Here is a 22,799-nt window from a genome sequence, read left to right on the forward strand (position 1 = left end):
ACTGTCACAACTCATTTCGCAGAACCGATCTGACCACCTACAAACTCGGCCCTTCGTCTCTTGTTGCACCGGGGTCTTCCTCGTTGTTCCTTTCGCTTGGATCCTCTTCACACTTGTGTTTCTTCGATATGAGGTCAGAGTTCGAATGGTTTGAATTCCATCGAACTCTCCCCAATATATATGTGTTGTATGACATGGAAATATCTCCAAGGGTTGTGACCCTTCGTCTAACCAAGGATCGGACCAACCTCCAACCAATGCATTGACCTGCACATTTCGTATGTCGACCCAAATCTCATAACATTCATGTTGATTCCCTCCCTCGTATAGGTTTACTGCTCCTCCCGGTCAACCAAACTCCATACCTTGGTTGCACACGTTCTCCACCATACAACCGTGTCGACTAACTCAGGCGTGCACTCACCCAAGCGCCCAATGCACCCTCGCCCAACATGCCAACTTGCCGCACATTTCCCCCTTCAGACCTCTTGCCAGTTGCATGACACGGCTCACCAATATCTCGTCGCACTTCTCCCACCAGTCACTTGTCACGATGGGTGGGTGCTTGCCCAATACGGGCGTGCCTGCTATAAGTGCATTCACTCATCACACTCAACCAAAATTCATGTCAAGTTGCACATCCTCGACCCGATTTGGTCAACGCGGGCACTCGTCACACATGGGCATGCCTGCTATAACTCGATCCCACGTCCACTTGACTTGCGATCCTAACAACTTAAGAGACAAGAGTAGAGAGGGAGGAATAGAGAAATGGAGTTGGAAGGAAAGAGAGGGAAGGAAGAAGAATCACATAGAGAGAGAAAAGTGGAGAGAGAGAGAGAGAGGGAGTGACAAGGGAGAGATGGAGAGAGAGTGTATATATTTGGGGGTGAGATAGAAAGATAAATAAGGATAGATAGAGAGAAGAGGGGGAGAGAGTAGAGGTAATGATAAAGTTTGAGGGTAGAGAGAGAGCGAGACAAAGAGAAATAAATAAGGGGGAGAGACAGAGGGCGGAAGGAGAGAAAGGAGAGAGAGGAAGGAAGAGAGCTTGGATGTGAGAGAGAGGAGAGAGGAAGGGAGAGAAATAAGGAGGTAAGTAGAAAAACACACAGAGAGAAAGATGGCATGAGAGAGGGGGAGTGATAAGGGAGATGGAGAGAGGGAGAGAGGAGAGAAAGAGGGAAGAGAGATAGAAGGGGGGAGAGAGGGAGAGAAGGGGAAGAAAGTGATAGAGGGAGAGGAAGAGAGAGGGAGAGATAGATAACTATGGAGAAAGAGTGTGTATGTTTTGGGGGTGATATAGAGAGACAAAAGAGATACAGAGTGAGATAGATATATAAATGGAAGCTGAAGAGTGGGAAGAAGAGAGAAATAGAGAGAGGGAGAGATAGATAGCTATGGAGGGAGAATCCATGTGTGTTTGGGGAGGGGGGTGAGATAGAGAGTTAAAGAAGGAGAAATGGAGGGATATATAGATATATATGGAGGGGAGAGAGAGGAAAGAAAAATTCTTGCACTAGATGCATTGATTTCAGTGTAGATGGTGATTTCTAATCCTATATGATTGCTTGATTTGAAGGAGATAAATTGAAGGACATGAGAGAGGAGGACTGAAGAGAGAGAGAAGGAGAGTAGTGAGAGAGGGAGAGAAGGGTAAGAGAGAGATAGGGAGACACAAATATGGAGGGGGGAGAGAGAGAAGGAGAGAGGGAGGGAGATAGTGACAGGGTTGGAGGGCAAAGAGAGAGAGAGAGAGAGAGAGAGAGAGAGAGAAGAGGAGAGAGGGAGGGAGATAAAGGAGGAGAGAGGGAGGACAAAGGGATGGATTTGGAAGGGGAGAGATGGAGGGAATAAAAAAACATATAGAAAGAAAAGTGGTGTGAGGGAAAGAGAGGGGGAGTGAAAAGGAAGAGATGGAGAGAGAGTGGGTATGTTTGGGGGTGAGATAGATAGAGAAAGAATGAGAGACAATTGTAACATTCACAAACATTACCATCCAAATCCAAACATACAAAGGACTCAAAGCATCCAAGGGCAGACACACAAACCATTCAGGGTAAGAAAAAAAAACAAAATTAAATAAGAGAATGATATAGTCATGTCAAACAAAGAAAATGTAATGTAAATTCCAAAGTATGAAGTTTATCTCAAACATATACATAATAATGATAATCTAAAATCTAAAAATGTGTCATTGTTAACCTCAATTGGAACCAACCTAGATCCATCTAACCCTGGATCTATCATGCACAGAGAGGGATCAAATCCCTCGAGGTGAAAACGTTTCCTCAAATTCCACACTCCAAAAAGAAGGTTTTCACCTTGAGGGATTTGATCCCTCTCGAAGCAAGATAGATCCGGAGTTAGATGGATCTAGGCTAGTTATTAATATTTTAAAATTTTGATAATTTTTTTTATGGAAACTCACTAATTAGCAGAAGACCTATTTCAACTTAAGATAGATGGGGATCTGTTGACTTTTTATTTTTAATTGACTGAGTATATTGATTCTCAAGGGAATATGCTCAACATATGCTATGTTTCAATGCTTATCAAGCGTTCGTGTCACATAGCTCCCTGCCCACCAATTTCTCAGAAATTTTCAAAGAATACCTAATTTTAGAAAAACTATCTTATATCTTAGTTCTAAATGATAAAACTATCTTATATCTTATTTCTAAATGATATAAACTCTTCAACACTTCTATTTTTATCATGGCCTAAGATTCTTAATAAAAACAAAATTAATAATAATATGTTTGTTGCAATATTTTTTTATTTATTAATAGTTGAAACCTTATATTATATTAACCACAATAATATTTTAAATATGGCTATCCTAATTTATAAACATATTTATTTATTTAACTTATTTTACAATTTAAAATATCTAAAATATTTTATAAATATTTAATTTGTTTTATTAGATAAAAATATTTTAAAATTTGATTAATACAATTAATTATGAAATTTTAAATCATATCTCACTTTTCAATGGATCATCATATTTCAACGTTTGAAAATTTGTGTTTCATTTAATTGATGAGTGTGTTTTGGAAATGATATGTTACTTATATTTAGTTCATCCGTATATTTCATGTTCGAAAAATAACCACATACTCTCTCAATTTTATTTTAGAAAAAGTATAAATCTATCCGGTATGAATTTTATTACCATTAATCTAAACACTTTTTTGTTTTCTTATATATATCACTATTTTTTGGATATAAAATAATGTGATATTTTAAATTTCATTTATTTAATGTTGATTAAAATGTTGAGATTATATATATAAAATATGAGGTTGATGATGATGATGGTGGTTAATGTCCACTGAGACTAATTTTTGGTCTATCAGACTTAAAGAAATGAATTAATTAGTTTGATTTAAGATTTTATTCTTATGCTCAAAAAACTTGGAGAGAAGCCTTCCAAACTCACTATAATTTTGATATCCTAAAAAGGCTAGGAAGGTCAATATTGCAACAGAGATTTTGAAAGTAAGATCTAATGTGGTTGTACACGGGGCACTCCAAGAGGAAGTGATTTTCATCCTCGATGTTCGTATTATCACGAGATGGGAGAACCTTTCCATCCATGGTGTTTTAGGAACTGTCCAACGACCTGTTTCACTATGGAGCTCATGAGAGTTCGTTCTAATCTTGGCTATATTAATTTTCTTCTTTGAGCTAGTTAAAACAGAGAGATACTTTTGATCTTTTAGGGTGGGGTTGATGACCTCCTTGTAATATCTTAATTTTATTTTAGCTGCTAAATCTTTCTCACACCACATTTTTTCTTTGAACTTAGAAGTAACAATATTTTTAATGTTATTAATGTTTTGCAATGCAATGTTCTGGTCGTTCTCCCAATGGTTTAACCAAGCCCTGGTGTCTTTATACTAGCCTCGCTTGAGCCTTCTAGCTAGAATTTAAAGCTAGCTTAGGAAGTCTATGGTCTCCTATGTTATTGAGTTTGTGCTTGTACAATAGAAGCTTAGTCATAGCTAGGCTCTCGATAAGGAGAATAGGATAGTGTGTGTTGCTTTTAATTTTGAGGTTATACGTTATAAAATGCTTCTAGATTTGGTTATATGTTATATTTCTTTATTTTATTTTATTTTATAATAAATTTTAATAGTTCTAGTCATAATAGTGTGTATGACACATTTTCTATATAAAATAGTGATGTAAAACAAAATGTCAGTAATTTTTTTAATAATTATTATAAATTATAATATTATTATTCTTAAACTAGCTGTTATGGGAATATTATTCGATCTTAATAATCATTATTAAAATAGTGTTTTTCACAAACTAGCACTTAAAAAAATTAAATAATAATAATAATAATAATTTTACCCTCCTTTTTTATTGCTTTGTTTTAATTTTAGACTCCTTCAATTATTATTTTTGTTATAGGATCTTGACTCATTAATGAGGTCTTGACTACTATTTATTTTATTTTATTTTATTTATTTTTATATTTTTTGACTATGTTCCCTGTATTTGGTTGACTTGGATTGTTTGTTTCTTATTATTGTTTACATTTTTGGATCTTTCTTAATTATTATTATATATTATAATAGTATTATTGTTAAACAAGGTGTTATATTAGCAGTTATAGGAATATTATTTGATCTTAATAATCATTATTAAAATAATATTATAAATTATAATATTATTATTCTTAAACTAGACATTATTATCATCACTAAAATATTAATTTTCATAAACTAGCCATTATATGATCTTGAAAATGTAAGTATATATAAGTGTGGGTTTTTTCCAATATAATAACATGACATATGTATTACTTTATTAGTATCTAATTAATACGGTTCAAGATATTTGGTTCTTCAATTTTTCTACTACAATTGCATATATTGATGGATTTTTTTTTATTATTGTTTCGCTATCCAAGTAGCTGGAATGTTCCAAGTTCTTTTAAGATTGGCATCAAGAGGGTATTTATTATACCAACAGGTATGGTATTATGCATTTAGTTATGTTTTAACTTGGGTATTAATTTGTCTTTGACCAAAAATTTATGTCCCTTATCCATAATTTAACATTAGGAATTCAATTTTTGTTATTTTTTATTATTATTTAAATTTATTTATTTGTAAAGTGATTGGTTGAGTTCTTACCATGGGATTTTTAGTAACTTCTATTTATGTTAGTTACTAATTTTTTGTTTTTAGATTTATTTCCTTTTCATTCTTTTTTCGTTTTTCTATTATTTCTATTTTAATGAATTCAATTTTTTTCTCCATATTTTCAATTTAAGATAACTTATTATTATATTAAAAACAAATTTTAGTATATATATATATATATATATATATATATATTAAAGTGTATATACGTTAATATAAACAATATTAGTTAATCACATTTCCTAATTTTTATTGATGTCATTCAACAATATAACATTTTATTTGATTTATTTTTATGTTGAATTCTTTCTCTTTCTTATTTTTTAATTTAATTAAACTATATTTAAGTTAAGCTGCAGGTACTAGCTACTATGTAGCCCTTGTTTAAAAACAAAATTTATTAATATCCTAAAATATGAGGGTTGAAAGAATTAGTGTTAAAACGCATCACCACAAACACAGAGAGATTCGTCATTTTTTTTATTTCCACGACTAGCTTCAATGGTTGCCATTCACTTTTTTTTTATCCCTCTAGATAGCATAGCATTAACCCAAAATATTTGTTTTGTATTATCTAAAGAATGGTGGTCTTTTTGGAGCTGGTGCTTTATGTACATTCCTTCATACCTGCATCTTATAAGTTATTTTGGGATTTAGCGCTATGGTAACGATCCTTGCTTATAATGGTCATTGTGTGGATGTAACACCCCACATGACATGAACATTTACTTTGGTTACCAAGTTTACTTATTACTCTTTTTAATTTATTTGACATGGAATGTTAAAAGATTAAGGCTAAGAGGCCAGGACATATTTTGTTAACTGATTAATGAATAATTAGGAGTTAAAGTATTTTGACAAGAATTGAAAGAAACAATTGTTAACCTCATGAGAAAGTTAAAAAAAACAGTTACTCATATGCTTCCTTAAAAGAGGAATGGAAGGAATGCCTAGGGGTTGGGAAAAAAGAGAGATGAGATGGGTAAAAGGGGGCAGAACAATGCTGCCCAGATTTCCTTGAGATGGGTGGAATAAACCAGTGGGAAAGTCTTGAGTACAGTCTGAGAGGTATGTGACTTGAGGCTGGACTATCTGTCTTGAAGCCTAAGATACTTGACTACAACATACTCATTTTACAGTGTGGAGAAGGAATAGCTCGGGGGAGAGTCTGGACATAATTTCTAGACTCATGGATGGGTGGTGAGACCTTCCAAGCAAAGAATATAATTACATAATTACTTATGTAGTGAGCATATAAGTAGTCTAATTATTTTCTTTAATGATTATTAAAATAAAATGATATCACAGTGACTACTTTGTTAGCTAAAACTGGAATTGTCGGTTTTCTAATTTAAGCTAGTAAGAAATATAGAGAACTAATTAGGATTTGAGCAGAGGATAGTTTATGTGTGACTAGGGCATTAAACGATATTTAAAATAAAGAACCGTAAAGAATAATCATAGAGATGGAAAGTAGATATCGTAGATATTGAGGTAGGGGGTGCTAATATTATTTATGCTTGGTATAGCCAACACAGAATGATCTAATTACTGTAACAGAGTAATGTTTATATCATGCAAGCTTTATGAGAACTGTACATTTAATATCATGTGATAATTCTATGTGTTAGACAGTTCAATTCATTTCGGTGAATTATAAACTGGAAAATCAAGAAATAATACATAGAAAACAACCAAATTTCCAAAAACTTAGTTAAAGCTTCTAAAAAAAAATAATTGTAAGAAAACTCTCATTATTGGATGCAAGGTTCAAATTAATAGTTACTCAATTCCAAAAAGAAAATGAGATGACAGTCTATTAATTTCATATTCTATTCAAAGGAAAACATTAAACCATAGACAGATATGAAAAAGTCCGTTGAGGCAGACTAGTAAGTCCGGCTTTAGAAGCCATGTAAACTTTCAAAAAATAGTCTAAGATCGTATAAATGTTAATACTATATCCATAGCCTTGAAATACCTTAAAATTGTGTTTACAAATTCTTTTTACAAGCAATAAAAAAAAAATTAACTTAAACCCTCAGCAAGACCAAGTCACTCAAGTTATGTCGTGGAAGAACAGGAACCAATTCAATTTGCGAAGTTCTCCAAACCCCTTTTAAATAATACATTAAATACAGACTATGGTTGGCACATAACCTCCACCCAAAAACAAGTGATTTCACTAAGTAAAGCTAGAATAACAGCCAGTGGAGAATTCAAGTAGAGCAACTATACAAAATCATTAGAACCTAGTAAACATCGTAGGACTCAACATTGTGACCAACCTGAAAATAAGAATGCAAGTCCATGAGAACTAAAGAAGCATTGGAAGTCACCATGGCGACAAAAGGAGTGAATCTGGCATAGAATAATACCTATCAACGCACAAAGATCAGATTTAGAAACAGAAAGGAAACAGAAAACCCTTATCATCGAGCTTGTAGTTAACTTGTAGAAGATTTTACAAGAAAATACCTGAGACAGATTAGTTCCGGAGGATTGTAGGCCACCTGCGCCAAAAACCAGTAAAATAAAACATTAGTGCTCAATCTAGAAAATGGGGGAAGCAAACCTTAAAAAAATATTGTTTTGACCTTTTCTACTTACCGTCTTGAGGCTGAAAGCTCCCCAGTTTGTCTTTAACTAGACGGGTAAGATGGCAGAAGTGAGTACTCCGTGTACAGTGGACTCAATGAACAGAATCCCCATCTAAGTACCCACGAAGAGAAATCAACAGAAAGAGGCAAACATCCAAGAGCAATGAGGAAACATGTGTTGCAGAGTGATTACTGGATGGAGCTTGGCACAAAATCGCATTGGGAGTGGAACGAACAAGAACAAACCCTCTCAGCACAACGGAGGATCGATTCAATTGCAGAGTAGAAAAAACAAAGAATGGCACGACACAAATGACACCACTGACGGCTAAACACGGGAGGAGTGGTTACGAAGTTAAACACTAGTTTCTTAGAGTTGTCGAATCTCCAACCCCAGATTGGAGGGAGAAAACCAAGCCAGATGTCGCAAGCCACCAGAGCCTTCTTGTGATTGCATGTAATGACATTAACCATGTGAATAAAAATCCATAAGTGTAGTATTGTTTGACTTTAATTCCATTAAGTTAATCGATGTCAAATCCATCGGTTATCCCAAGATTCATTTAATTAACCACCATTTTATGTTAATGCTTAGACATTGTAAACCAACATCACATGGTGAGGTTTGGACATGCTAGTGCATGGTAAGATTCAAATTTATAAAGTAATTCCGTTTTTTTTGTTTTTATTGTAATTTTGTCTGTTTGAATAGGGTAAGATGTTACAAATGGTATGAGATCTCAGGTTCACACACAACGACTAAGTAAATGTGAATGTGAACACAGATATCAATACCAAAAGAGCAGAATGCAGAGGAGTCCTAGACGATCGAACCAGTCAAAGGAAACTTATGTAGAGTCCAACCCAGACATATGGATACAATTGGGAGAGGAATCTCGACAGGCCAATGCTACCCTACTCAAAACTGTTCAACAGTTACATGCTGAGATGAAAAACTTGAGGACATATAATGAACAATTGAGGCAAGAAAAAGAGAGAATTCTTAAAAGTCTATCTAACCGACATAATCAACGGGGACCAGATCCCAATGCTGAGGATAGGGAGAAAACCCCGACGATCCATCATGGAGAAGATAATGCAGATTTGACAAAAAGACATAGGGAATATGAAGAGGGACGTTCAGATAATGTCTTTGACCAACGTAAGACAAAAAGACAGAAATTGGAATACTAAGGGGGATTCAAAAAGATAAAACCATCACTCTTTGAAGGAGAATCCGAAGAAGCAACAAAAGCCTGGCTAATTGACATGAGAAAATACTTTCAGATTTATGGCTACACTGATAAACTTAAGGCACAATTGGCAGTTTATCAATTAAGAGGTAAGGCTACCCTTTGGTGGGAGGAAATCAAAACTGTGAGAAAAATTGACGAAGAACAAATTATGTGGAAAGAATTTCAAAATAATTTCAAGGATAAGTATTTAAATCAACATTATTATGATGAAAAAGCAAAGAAGTTCCATGAGTTAAGGTTGGGAACCTTGACCATGGATGAATACGTGAAACGATTTACGTCCTTATTATGATATGTACCATATATGCAAGAATAAAAGGCCAAGATTCAACGTTTTATTAGTAGCCTACCCAATATTATGAAGAAAAAGTTGGAATTTGATTACCTAAGAACAATTAATGATGCGATGCAGAAAGTCCGTATCTATTATCAGCAAATGAAACAAAAGAGTGAGGTATCTAAAGGAGGATTGAGCAAGAGGGGGAGTAATTTACCCCCAAGCAGACAAACAAAAGCTACTAATGGAAGAAATATACAACAAAGACCCTGCAGTAAATTTCCAGCAAGGAACCAGTCAAAGGTTCCATCCTACCCTAAAAATAGATAGTTGGAAGGGGTTAATAAACCTGTTAACGATCAATAGCCAAAAAATCCTCTATAATGTTGGGAATGTGGAAAACCCCATTATTACAAAAAGTTCTCGCATAAGGTTAGAACACAACAACTTTCGAATATGCAAGAAGCTTCCACAGTTGGGGAGGTGGCAAGAAGTATGCCCAAAATTAATGATGCTTTCGACTATCATCAAGCAGAGTACCAATCCACCATGATTGAGTGTGAAGGTATGATTTCTAATCAACATGTCTATGTTTTGTTTGATCTGAGTGCTAGCGTAAGCCATGTGAGTCCTAAAGTTGTAGAGAAATGCCAACTACAAAGTAGTAAATTTCAAAAACCTTGGCTAGTTAAATTAGCCACAGGGGCAAAGAGAAGGGTAACTGCAAAAGCAAAACATTGTCCTGTAACAATTTCAGGACAATCGATTTATGTTAACCTTAATATATTCCATTTGGGTTTGTACGATATACTAATAGGGATGGATTGGTTGGAAGGACCTTGGTCCCTAGTTGATTGTAAGGAGAAAATTGTAAGTTATCTCACTGAGTCGGGGCAGAGAAAGGAGATACAAGGAATCAAGAAAAATATTAAGTTGCACCCTATTACTGCTAGACAGTTAGGAAAATGCATTAGGAAGGGTTGTTAGATTTATGTTGTCCAGGTAGGATACAAAAATTCCAAGGGTAAATTGACTTCCTTGGAAAATATTCCTGTCATTCAGGAATTTGTTGATGTATTTCCTAAATCCATTCTTGCCTTGCCATCTAAGTGTGATATTGATTTCACCATTGAATTAGTTCCTAGTGCAAATCTTGTTTCCAAAGCTCCTTATCGCATGAGAATACCTGAGTTAATGGAACTCAAAATGCAACTTTAGGAACTTCTGGATAAAGGTTATATTCGCCCCATTGTGTCCCCTTAGGGAGCCCCCATACTTTTCATATGAAAGAAGGATGGAACCTTGAGGTTATGTATTGATTATCGTCAGTTGAATAAACTGAACATAAAAAATAAATACCCTTTACCACGTATTGATGATTTATTTGATCAAGTGTAGGGAGCTAGAGTGTTATAAAAAATTGATCTAAGGTCTGACTACCACTAAATAAGGATAAAGGAGGAAGATATTTGTAAAATTGCTTTTCGAACTCATTATGGTCATTATGAGTTCGTGGTATTTCCATTTGGTCTTAAAAATGACCTAGCTACTTTTATGAGTCTGATGCACAATATTTTTTAGTCATATTTAGATAAGTTTGTATAGATTTTTATTGACGACATATTAATTTACTCTAAGAATCAGGAGGAGCATGAAAAGAATTTGAGGAGAGCATTGTAGACTTTGCGAGACAATAAGTTATATGCTAAATATAACAAGTGTGACCTTTTCAAAAGCCTTATAAAGTATCTAGGTCATGTTATATCAACAGAGGGAATAGCGGTGGATCCAGAAAAGATTAAAACTCTTATGGAATGGACTACCCCAAAGAATGTTGCTGATATTAGATCATTCTTAAGCTTGGCTGGTTATTACCATTGGTTCATTAAAGGATTTTAAAAAATCGCTTTTCCAATGACCTCATTACAGAAAAAGGGACGCACTTTCTGATGGACAGTTGAATGTCAACAAAGCTTCGAATGATTAAAACAATTACTTACCACAACACCCATACTAAAGGTAGGAGATCTAGAAAAATATTTTGTGGTTTGCACAAATACAAGTAAGGAAGCTGTTAGTGGATTATTGATGCAGGAAGGGGAAGTTATAGCCTATGAATCACACAAATTAAAAGAATATGAGCAACGATATTCTACCTACGATCTTGAATTAATATCAGTAGTGCATGCACTTAAAATGTGGCGACACTACCTATTGGGAAAGAAATTTTTGTTATTAAAAGTTCACAACAACCTTACAAATTTCTTTAACCAATCCAGCTTAAATGCTTGATAGGCTAGATGGATAGCATTTTTGAGCAAATCCGATTTTGAAATGAAGCGCCTTAAGGGGAAAGAAAATCGAGTGGCTAACGCATTATGAAGAAAATTACATTATATCTATGAAGTTCAATTCAGTCAGGTGCAATCAAACCTCCTTGAAATAATTAAGGAAGCATCCTTTAAGGACCTAGAGTATGCCTTCCTTTGGTAGCATGCAATGGAAGCTCAAGTGAAGGGGGAACAATCTCATTCTAAAATAAATCTAGATAAAATGCTAACCTTCAGAAACTGAATATATGTTCCTAATCAAAATTCTGTCAACCAATTGATATTGGATGAATTTCATAGGAAACTGTATGCTGCCCACCCAGGGTACCATAAACTACTTTCTACCATCAAAAAAGGTTATTTTTTGCCGGGTTTAAGGAAATATGTCACCGGGTATGTATCCAAATGTTTGTAGTGCCAGTTGGTGAAGGTAGAGCATTAGCACCCCGCTGGGTTGTTGCAACCATTGTCCATTCTTGAGTGGAAATGGGAGACAATTAATCTAGATTTCATCACCAGTTTATCTCGCACTAAGAAGTAGCACAACTCAATTATGGTGGTGGTGGACAAGCTAAGCAAAACCACTCATTTCATACCTATAAAATCAACTTATAAAACTATGGAGATTGCAGACATATTTACGAGGGAAATTTTCCGACTGCACGGAATACCCAAGGTGGTAAGCTCGAATAGGGATGTAAAATTTACATCCACGTTTTAGAAAATACTCTTTTTTGGGTTGGGTACCTAGATTCATTTTAGCCACCTACCATCCATAGACATATGACCAAATGGAACGAGTGAATCAAGTTCTGGAGGATATGTTAAGAATGTTTGTGATGCAACAACCACATAAATGGGAAGATTACCTCCACTTAGTGGAATTTTCTTATAATAACCGACACCATGAGTCACTGGGCATGAGCCCCTTTGAGGTTTTGTATGGAAGAAAGTGTAGGGTGCCCATAGATTGGAATAGTCCTATCAATAGACTAACCTTGGGTCCTGATATGTTATTCGAAATGGAAGAGACGGTTAAGAAGGTTCGTCAGAATCTAAAAGTTTCCCAGGATAGACAAAATATTTATGTAGATAAAAGAATAACATACAAGGAATTCTAATTGGGGGATCATGTGTACTTGAGAGTAAATCCCCAAAAAATCACTTTACAGTGGTGAGGTTGTGCTAAGTTAGCACCTCGGTACTGTGGACCTTTTCAAATCTTAGAATGGATTGGACCTATAACGTACAAACTTGCATTACCAAGACATATTTGGGTCCACAATGTTTTCCATGTATCCTTGTTAAAAAAATATGTGTACAACCCTCATCGTATAATTAACTAGGAAAAAACACATGTAATAAGCTAATAGAATACATAACATATAAATGGCTGTATTGAAAGGTTTCTAACAATACATTGTAAATGTGCAGGTTGAACCAGAAGGAGCTTGCAGAACCTCTTTGTATTCTCAATCGGAGTGAAACCACCTTGCAGAAGAAAGCCATCACCCAAGTTAAAGTGCAGTGGAAGCACTTTGGCCTGGAAGAGGTTATCTGGGAAGAAGAGGAATTTATGTGGAAAGCTTATCCGACATTATTTTCTTAAATAAAAAAGAACACCAATGACGTGTTCCTCACAAGGGGGAAGATGTGACACTCCAAATTACATGAACATTTACTTTGGTTACCAATTTTACTTATTACCTTAAATCTTTTTACGTTATTTGACATGCAATGTTAAAAGATTAAGGCTGAGAGGCGAGGACATATTTTGTTACTTGATTAATGAATAATTAGGAGTTAAATTATTTTGATAAGAACTTAAAGAAACAATTGTTAACCTCCTAAGACATTTAAAAAAAATAGTTACTCATCTGCTTCCTCAAAAGAGGAATGGAAGGAAGGCCTAGGGGATAGGAAAAAGGAGAGATGAGATGGGTAAAAGGGGGAAGAACAATGTTGCCCAGATTTCCTTGAGCTGGGTGGAATAAACTAGTGGGAAAGTCTTGAGTACAGTCTTAGAGGTACATGACTTGAGGCTGGACCGTGTGTCCTGAAGCCCAAGATACCTGACTCCAATAGACTCATTTTATTGCGTGGAGAAGGAAGAGTTTGGGGGAGAGTCTAGACGTAATTTCTAGACTCACGACTGGGTGGTGAGACCTTCCAAGCAAAGAACATAATTACATAATTACTAATGTAGTGAACATATAAGTAGTCTAATATTTTACTTAATGATCATTAAAATAAAATGATATCACATTGACTACTTTGTTAGCTAAAACTGAATTGCCATTTCTGTAATTTAAGCTAGTAAGAAATATCTACTCATTAAACGATATTTAAAATATAGAACCGTAACGAATAATCATAGAGATGGAAAGTATATATTGAGGCAGGGGATGCTAATATTATTTATGCTTGGTATAGCCAACACAGAATGGCCTAATTACTGTAACAGAGTAATGTTTATATCATGCAAGCTTTTTGAGAACTGTACATTAATAACATGTGATAATTCTATGTGTTAGCCAATTAAATTCATTCCGGTGAATTATAAACTAGAGAATAAAGAAATAATATACACAAAACAACCAAATTTCCAAGAACTTAGTTAGTGCTTCTAAACAAAATAATCGTAAGAAAACTCTCATTATTGAATGCAAGGTTCAAATTAATAGTTACTCAATCCTAGAAAAAAAACGAGATGACAGTCTATTAATTTCATATTCTATTCAAAGGAAAAAATTAAACTAGAAAGAAATATGAAAAAGTCCATTGAGGCAGACTGGTAAGTCCGGCTTTAGAAGCCATGTAAATTTTCAAAAAAAGAGCCTAAACCCGTACAATTGTTAATACTGTATCCATAGCCTTGAAATACCTTAAAACTGTGTTTACAAATCCTTTTTACAAGCAATAAAAAAAAATTAATTAACTTAAATGCTCGGCAAGACCAAGTCACTTAGGTTATGCCATGGAAGAACTGGAACCAACTCAGTTCACGAAGTTCTCCAAACCCCTTTTAAATAATACATTAAATATAGACTATGGTTGGCATATAACGTTCGCCCAAAAGCAAGTGCTTTCACCAAGTAAAGCTAGAATAACCGCTAGTGGAGAATTCAAGCAAAGCGACTATATGAAATCATTGGAACAGAGTAAACGTCGTAGGGTTCAACATTTTGACCAACTTGGAAACAACAATATAGGTCCATGAGCACTAAAGAAACATTGGAAGTCATCATGGGCATAAAATGAGTGAATCTAGCATAAAATAATACTTTGGAATGGACAAAGAATGAGTTTAGAAACAAAAAGGAAACAAAAAAACCCTTATCATCAAGCTTGTAGTAAATTTGTAGAAGTTTTATAGGAAAATATGCGAGACAGATTAGTTCCGGAGGATTGTAGGCCGCTTGTGCCAAAACCCAGGAAAATCAAACATTAGTGCTCAATCTAGAAAACAGAGAAAGCAAACCTTAAGCAATCTTGTTTTGACCTCTACTACTTACCTTCTCGAGGCTGAAAGCTTCCAAGTTTGTCTTCAATTGGACATTTAAGCTAGCAGAAATGAGTACTCCCTGTACAGTGGAATGAATGAACAGAATCCCCATCTGAGTACCCACAAAGAGAAATTGATAGCAAGAGGCAAACATCCAAGAGAAATGAGGAAACAAGTGTTGTAAAGTGCCTGTTCGATGGAGCTTGGCATAATACCCCATCGAGACTGGAACAAACAAGCACAAATTCTCTCAGCACAGCAGAGGATTAATTCAATTACAGAGCAGAAAAACCAGAGAACAACACTGCACAAATGACACCACTGATGACTGAACGTGGGAGGAGAGGTTACGAAGTTAAACCCTAGTTTCTCAGAGTCGTCGAATCGCTAACCCCAAATCGGAAGGAGCAAACCAAGCCAGATGTTATAAGCCACCATAGCCTTTTGGCGATTGCATGCAATGACATTACCCATGTGAATAATAATCCATAAGTGTAGTAATGTTTGACATTAATTCAATTAAGTTAATCGATGTACAGTGATGGTGTATGGAATGTCAAATCCATCGATTATTCCAAGGCTCATTTAATTAACCACCATTTTATGTTTATGCTTAAACATTGTAAACTAACATCACATGGTAAGGTTTGAACATGCCATTGCACGGTAAGATTAACATTTATAAAGTAATTCCATTTATTTATTTATTGTAATTTTGCCCGTTTAAATAGAATAAGATGTTATAGTAGCCCACTCTCTTGGGAGGTAATCATAACCACATGAATTGATTGAGTTCATTTTGTGGGTCACATTAATTCTCAAATTGGACAATCATAATGCATGTCTACCCGAAAGACATCCCACAATTCTTAACCATTTTGGAAAAAGCACTCTATGAAAACTATTCTTATTAAAAGCTTTATTTTCAAAAAAAATTATAAAAGTAATTTTAAACATTTTTTTATTACCAACATGAATTATCATTTAAATTTTACTTTTAATAATTTTTTCAATAAATATATAACAAATATATAAAAAGAAAAATACAATTCTATACTTAAAAAAAAACCATTCCCTAAATAAAATTCTATATAAAAAGAAAAATACAGTTCTTTTAAATTTTACTTTTAATAAAATTTTCAATAAATATGTAAAAGAAAAATACAATTCTATATAAAAATAAAATTTTATATTAAAAAAAAACAATTCTTTAAATAAAATTCTATATAAAAAGAAAAATACAATTCTTTATATTAATGAAATAATTTTGTGGGTTTCCTATTATTTAGTTATATTATCATTATCTATATCAGACCTATTAGACCGCTATTATATATATATGTGTGTGTGTGTTGGGGGGGCGGGTTGTGGAACCATGATAGTTTATGAATGAATTGGTAATTGCGGTTTAGTTTTTATTTATTTATTTTTGATAAAGAGTAAAACTTAAATGAAATAAAAATAAATTTTTTTTTGAATATGTATTTATTTTAATAAATTAAAATTATATTTTAGTAAACAAATTCTTTAAGGCAAATATTCTTTATTTATTTAGTCTTCAATTTTTCTATATTTAATCTTTAAAATTTCAACTAATAATAATCCTAAATTTTTTCTACATTTAGTTTTTAAATTTTATATAATCTAGTTTTGTTTACATCGAGTTTTTAACTTTTATATAATATTTTGCTTTTATAATTTCATATAATATGTTGTTTTTTCGCCGATAGATGTATACATGTGAAATTTAAATGGAAGGAGGTTTGTTGATTTTTTCAATCAAGGTTCAGGATTAAATGTGATGGGAATATGTTTCGTCTGAAGCGTTATCTATGGCTATAATTTATACAACACATGCAACAGACTTAATCGACTAATGTATCATTTGGTAATCTGCCGGAGAAAACTGCGGGCAAGGAAGACCAAGCACAATTGTAATATAAGTTTTCAGCCCTTTTTAATGTACTTTGATTTAACATGTGGAGGTGGCATCACGTCGATTAGATAAGGTTTTGATCCTATGATTCATTTTCTATTCTAGGGTTAATGAGAAAATAATTAGTTTTTCCACGGGGTTTGCGAGTCATTTGCATGGTGAGCATGCTAGGAGAGCTCTCCTACTCAACCTTCTCAGACATGTCTGCACACCGCCTTTGCTAAGATTTGTTTAATATTTTTAACTACGTTACCCTATGACATTTGTCGTGGCGCTCAACTCAGTTGAACCAAGAGGTGAGGTTTGACAAGTCTGTGGTACATGATTACTTCAGTTGTTCTTCTTTTTTGTTTCAGGGTCTTTGTTTCTGTGGCAGTGGGGAGAAAACGAGACAAAATCTAACTAGGGATAAGCCTCATCTCTTCCCATAGGTATTATATTCCTTTTTACCACGTTTTCCTTTTACTTATCTCTTAGCCTGATTGCTAACATTTTCATCTTTCCTCTTCTTTGTTTTATAGGCTCTATGAAGACTGGAACGGTTAAAAAAAGTATCATGTCTATGCTCAACCCTTATTATTTTCTTGGAGGTTTTAGGTGCAAATAGGTTCTTATTAACTACAACCCTCTCACAAAATCGCATTCTTCGTGCTCCAGGTCTTTACTTGTTGACCAGTCCAGTCAGCTTGACAATGAGTATTCAGGAGGGTTTCAGATATGGTCTAGTTGCTAAGGAAACATTTAATCAAGAAGGTTTCTTCCTCGAAGTACATGTTTTGCTAATGTCACATATTCACCTTGAAAGGGGGATTTTTCCTGTACAATGTAATTATATAATGTCATCGTAACTCTGCACTGGCACCCTTAAGGTTTTCATTTCGAACATAGCACCAGAACACCGGGTCAACTCTTCTTCTGTGTGGGAGCGACTTTGGGTAAGGACCAGGGTGTCAATAGGTAAAAGAGGTAAGGGTTTCTCTTGCGTTTTCCTTAAGGTTTTAGGGGGGTATTAGCCCCCTACATGAGGTCTGGGGAAACAACTCAGGATTTTTTTTTGGACCCTATATTAGGTGGCTGACCCTACTTATGGTTTTGTGCATGGGTTTTGCACATGGTTTTGGGCATGATGGTTTTCTACCCATGGTATTTTGTAGATCCAGTCAAGGGAACTACAATTATGTTCTAATCCATGGTTAATGGATTGGGGTTTATGAATGCTTTGATATGTATATATATGCATTGTAACATTGAAAGGAACATAATCAAAAATTAATTTGGTAGTCCTGATTTTGGGATCCAGGGGAAAATCTCTGTGTATCTCTATTTTATGTTTTATGTTCTCGCCATTGCTTATTTTATTTTTTTAGAATTCATATGTAGGTAATTTTTGTACAAGGTTAAAACCTACATTTGGTATCAGAGTCTTTTTGGTGTCAAGGGGACACCTTTGTTGCTAAGGGGTTTTTCTCAAGCCTGTGGTAGACCTTGTTCAGTGGGAGATCTCTGAGATCGATTCTTGTGGTGAAAGAATAGGGAAATAAATGGAAAGATAGAGATTGAGAAATTAAATGGTAGGGAAATAAATGGAAATATAGAGATTGAGAAATTAAATGGTCATATTTTTGAGTTGTGAAAGCTCAATATGGAGGATCTGCTAGTGGATAAAGATAAGTGGATTGTGGTAGCTCCAGGTACTAAACCAACAAAAATGTTAGAAGAAGACTGGGCGAAGTTGGATCGAAAGGCAAAGAGCACAATACAATTGTGTATCTCAGATTCAATATTATTGAATGTAACAGAAGAAGCTACAATGAAGGCTTTGTGGGATAAGCTAGGGAATTTGTACCAATCTAAGTCTCTGGTGAACAAGATGTTCCTACAAAAAAACTGTATAACCTTAGGATGAAGCATTGAGACTCAGTGACAAAGCATCTGAACATCTTTAATACAGTAGTCAGCCAATTGTTATATGTTGATATTAAAATTTTAGATGAAGATAAGTGCATCAGTTTATTGTGTTCTCTACCATATTCGTGGGATAGTTTGGTTGTTGCAATAGGTAGCAATACAACTACCTTGAAGTTTGATGAAATAGTATTGTCCTTGTTGTTGGAGGAGATGAGACGAAATAATATGGAGGGTTGAAATGGAGATACCTTATCTGTACAAGGATGGTCCCAGAACATAAAAAAATAAATTCTTCGAGTGGGAGATCTTAATCTAGAGGGAGATCTAAATCTCTAGGAATACCTGTAAAGGTGTGCTTGAAATGCAAAAAGGAAGGGTACTTCAAAAAGGACTATCCATCTAAAGCTCCTTAGAAAGGAAAGGGATTTGATGATGCTTCCCTGCAAAGGCGAAAACCACCTCAGATGAAGGTGGGGATGTGTACTTGGCTTATTCTTCAAGTACACATTTAGATAATGAGGCATGGTTAACTGACTTAAGCGCATCATTTCACTTCACTCCCCATAGGGAGTGGTTCTGTAAGTATGAGGAATATGATGGTGGTGATTTCTTCTTAGGGGATGAGAGGAAGGTTAGAAAAATCGGACATGGAAAGGTCAAGGTGAAGTTGCAAGGTGGAAGGATTAGAACACTTTCGGGTGTTCTACATATTCCTATATTGGCCAGAAATTTGATTTATGTAAGAAAGATGGATGATGCAGGTGTAAAAACAGTGTTTGAGAAATATACATGTAAGATGGTTCAGGGAGCACTGGTATTGATGCAGGGAGTTTGAATTGGAACCATGTACAAGATTCCGGGTAGTACTATCTCCACCCTTAGGATTTCTACAATGGTCCAAGCTATGCAAGAGCTAGGACAATCAATAAAAAGGCTAGAAGAACTCAAAGACTTGAAATCTTGCTTGAAGATAGATGAAGGACTGAAACAAGTTTTAGTCATAAGAAAAATAGAAGAATTGAAAAAAAAGTTAGAGGCAGAATGTTGTGCAGAAGAACCTAATGCTTTCTGGCACAAGAAGCAGTATTGTGTAGAACTACCCTACAAAGATGAATACATAGGAAAACCATGTAAAAGCAGAGCTATTCCAATGAACGAAGAATATAGAAAACTCTGCCAAAGATAAATTCAAGATCTCTTAAAAAGAAGACTAATAAGAGAGTCTGACAATCCATGAAACTATTATGGATTCTATGTGAATAAGCTTTCTGAACAAATAAGAGGAGTGCCAAGACTAGTAATAAATTATAGGCCATTAAATAATGTTTTCGATGATGACACTTATCATATCTCTCACAAAGGAAATCTGATATCCAGAGTTCTTGGAGCCAAGATATTTTCAAAATTTGACATAAAGTGAGATTTCTGGCAAGTTTCAATCAAAGAAGAAGATCAGTTTAAAACAACATTCAATGTCCCCTTTAGAGATTATGAGTGGAATTTCATGCCATATGGACTGAATCATTCTCCTTCCAAATTTCAGAAGGTGATGGATCAAGTGTTTAAGCCAAGAGTAGGTTCCACTTGTGATAAAATTCGTATGGTTAGAAATTCGTAAGTCTATAAAGTCTGTACATAGATAAATAAAACTTGGTCGTCGATCCATGGATGCATATGAATACAACTCAAGTACCAAGACCACTAGGGTATACAAACTAAGAACTCGATATAAATGTTTTAAATGCATCACATAGTTTCCAAAGCATTGAGGAATAACATGTTCAACTTGATACCCAATCAAATTGAACATAAATAAGTTCCAATGTTAAACTATAGAAAGGTTGCATTGATTTTTTTGGTCAGAGTTAAATTAATATAGTTCGACCAAAAACCTAGCAGAGATAATAAACAAGCTATTTAAAATAAAAACTGATATAATTTTGTTATTAAATAACTTCATTTTTATTTTAAAGCCATACAAGTGAAAATACTTGGATAATACCAATTATGTTGATTTCAATTCACATGTTGACACAACCACCAAAATCAATGCTATCATGATCAGGTTGAATTTCTCAGTTCTCGGGAAGCGCAAAGTTTACTTGTTATTGTTTCCATTCACCAAAACCATCCATAAAAATCATCATAGTCTATAAACTTTTCACTGAATGGTTACTTATCCTACCCCTCCAATGTACTAGTGTCGGGAAGAAAATTCCTTCAATTAATAATCCCAAAAAGCAAGCACAATCCTTAATAATCCCAAAAATCAAACATAGTCCATTAACTTATGTAGTAGCCTAACTAGACTGCTTTTTTGACCTGAAAATCATGGAAATTCCGACAATATTTTGATAAAATCAGATAGGGATTTTTGTAAATCTAGGTTACAACTATCAAACTTCAAGATTTTGGGTGCGCTAGAGGTTTCCAATGGTGCTGAATCCATTTCCACCATCAAAGACATGATTCAAACACTGCTACTGCAATATTTCTTGATTTTTTTTTTTTCCCAGATTCCGACAACTTTTGATCGTCCGAGAAAATCCCCCGCCTCGGTAGACGACGCCTTAACTTATTACTGGAGTGATTACTTATCCAGCCCACTTAACTTATTACTGGAGTGATTACTTATCCTATCCCTCGAATGTACTAGTGTCGGCAAGAAAATTCATTCAGTTAATCAGCCCATTGCATTCCTACAATGGTGGACCTTGGATGGGTTATATGTAATTCTGAGAGACATATACAACTTGTAAATAAAAAAATTTCCACTTCTGTGATAACCTTGTGTATTTATTATATTATTTTTCATTATAAATTGTAATTTTTATTAATTGTTATTATTATCTGTAAAATTTAATAAAAATATTTTTTATTAAAATTAATTAATTTATATAATTATTTTTAAAAATATTTATTTAAAATTTGTTTAATAATATAAAATATCTAATCTATTTTTATTAAGTAAAATTATTTAAATTTTTATAATTATATATTTAATTATCAATTTCCAAACCTTATCTCACTTTTAATCTCATGATCATATTTCAGTGTTTTATACAATTTTTTATGTGAATATAAGTACTTCATATGACAAAAAAAACTAAGATTTACATATTGATATTTACAATGTCCATGATTTCACTGATCTATTGAATAGATAAAGAAACAACCATATCAAACATATTCCAGAATCCATATGCTAACTACCTAACAACAATAAAACCATAAATATCTACCACTGGACCATAGGCACGGTCCATCAAGGTACCAAAAACCATATCAAAGTTACACAGGAGAGGATAACCGTCATACGTAAATCGGGGAAGAACTAGTTGAAAACTCAAAATTTTCTTTGCGTGATGACCCCAACAACAACGCAGACGAATTACAATCTGCAACTATATAGACAACCAACAGCTTGTATTGTAAAACCATGCAACCATATACCAAAAAGATCTTCTATATCAATTATTGGCAAGATATATCAAGTAGTTTACAACCAACAGTGAAACCAAAACAATAGAGTGTGTCCCCACAACCCACAAAGTTGGCAAAAAAAAGAACTTATCTCCACAGCCCGTCAAGCTTGCCAAAATATAGTGTGACTATGCATACCCAAAGGAAGAAAGAGGCCAAATACCATAGCCCACCAAGCTTGCCAAAAAGGATTTCGACCATACATGTCTAGACAAAACCTTTTGGGCCTGTGAAAGAAGAGAGTAGCTAAATATCCCTAGAAGCACAACCCAAGTGAACAAAAATGTAAGGCAAAGTTCCTAAAGGTAGCCAACTAGTCATCATCCAAAGAAATCAAAGCAG

The sequence above is a fragment of the Pinus tabuliformis genome, chromosome 8, assembly GCF_031772625.1.
Source record: "Pinus tabuliformis cultivar Carrire ecotype Pingquan chromosome 8, CPIR1, whole genome shotgun sequence".
NCBI lineage: Eukaryota > Viridiplantae > Streptophyta > Pinopsida > Pinales > Pinaceae > Pinus > Pinus tabuliformis.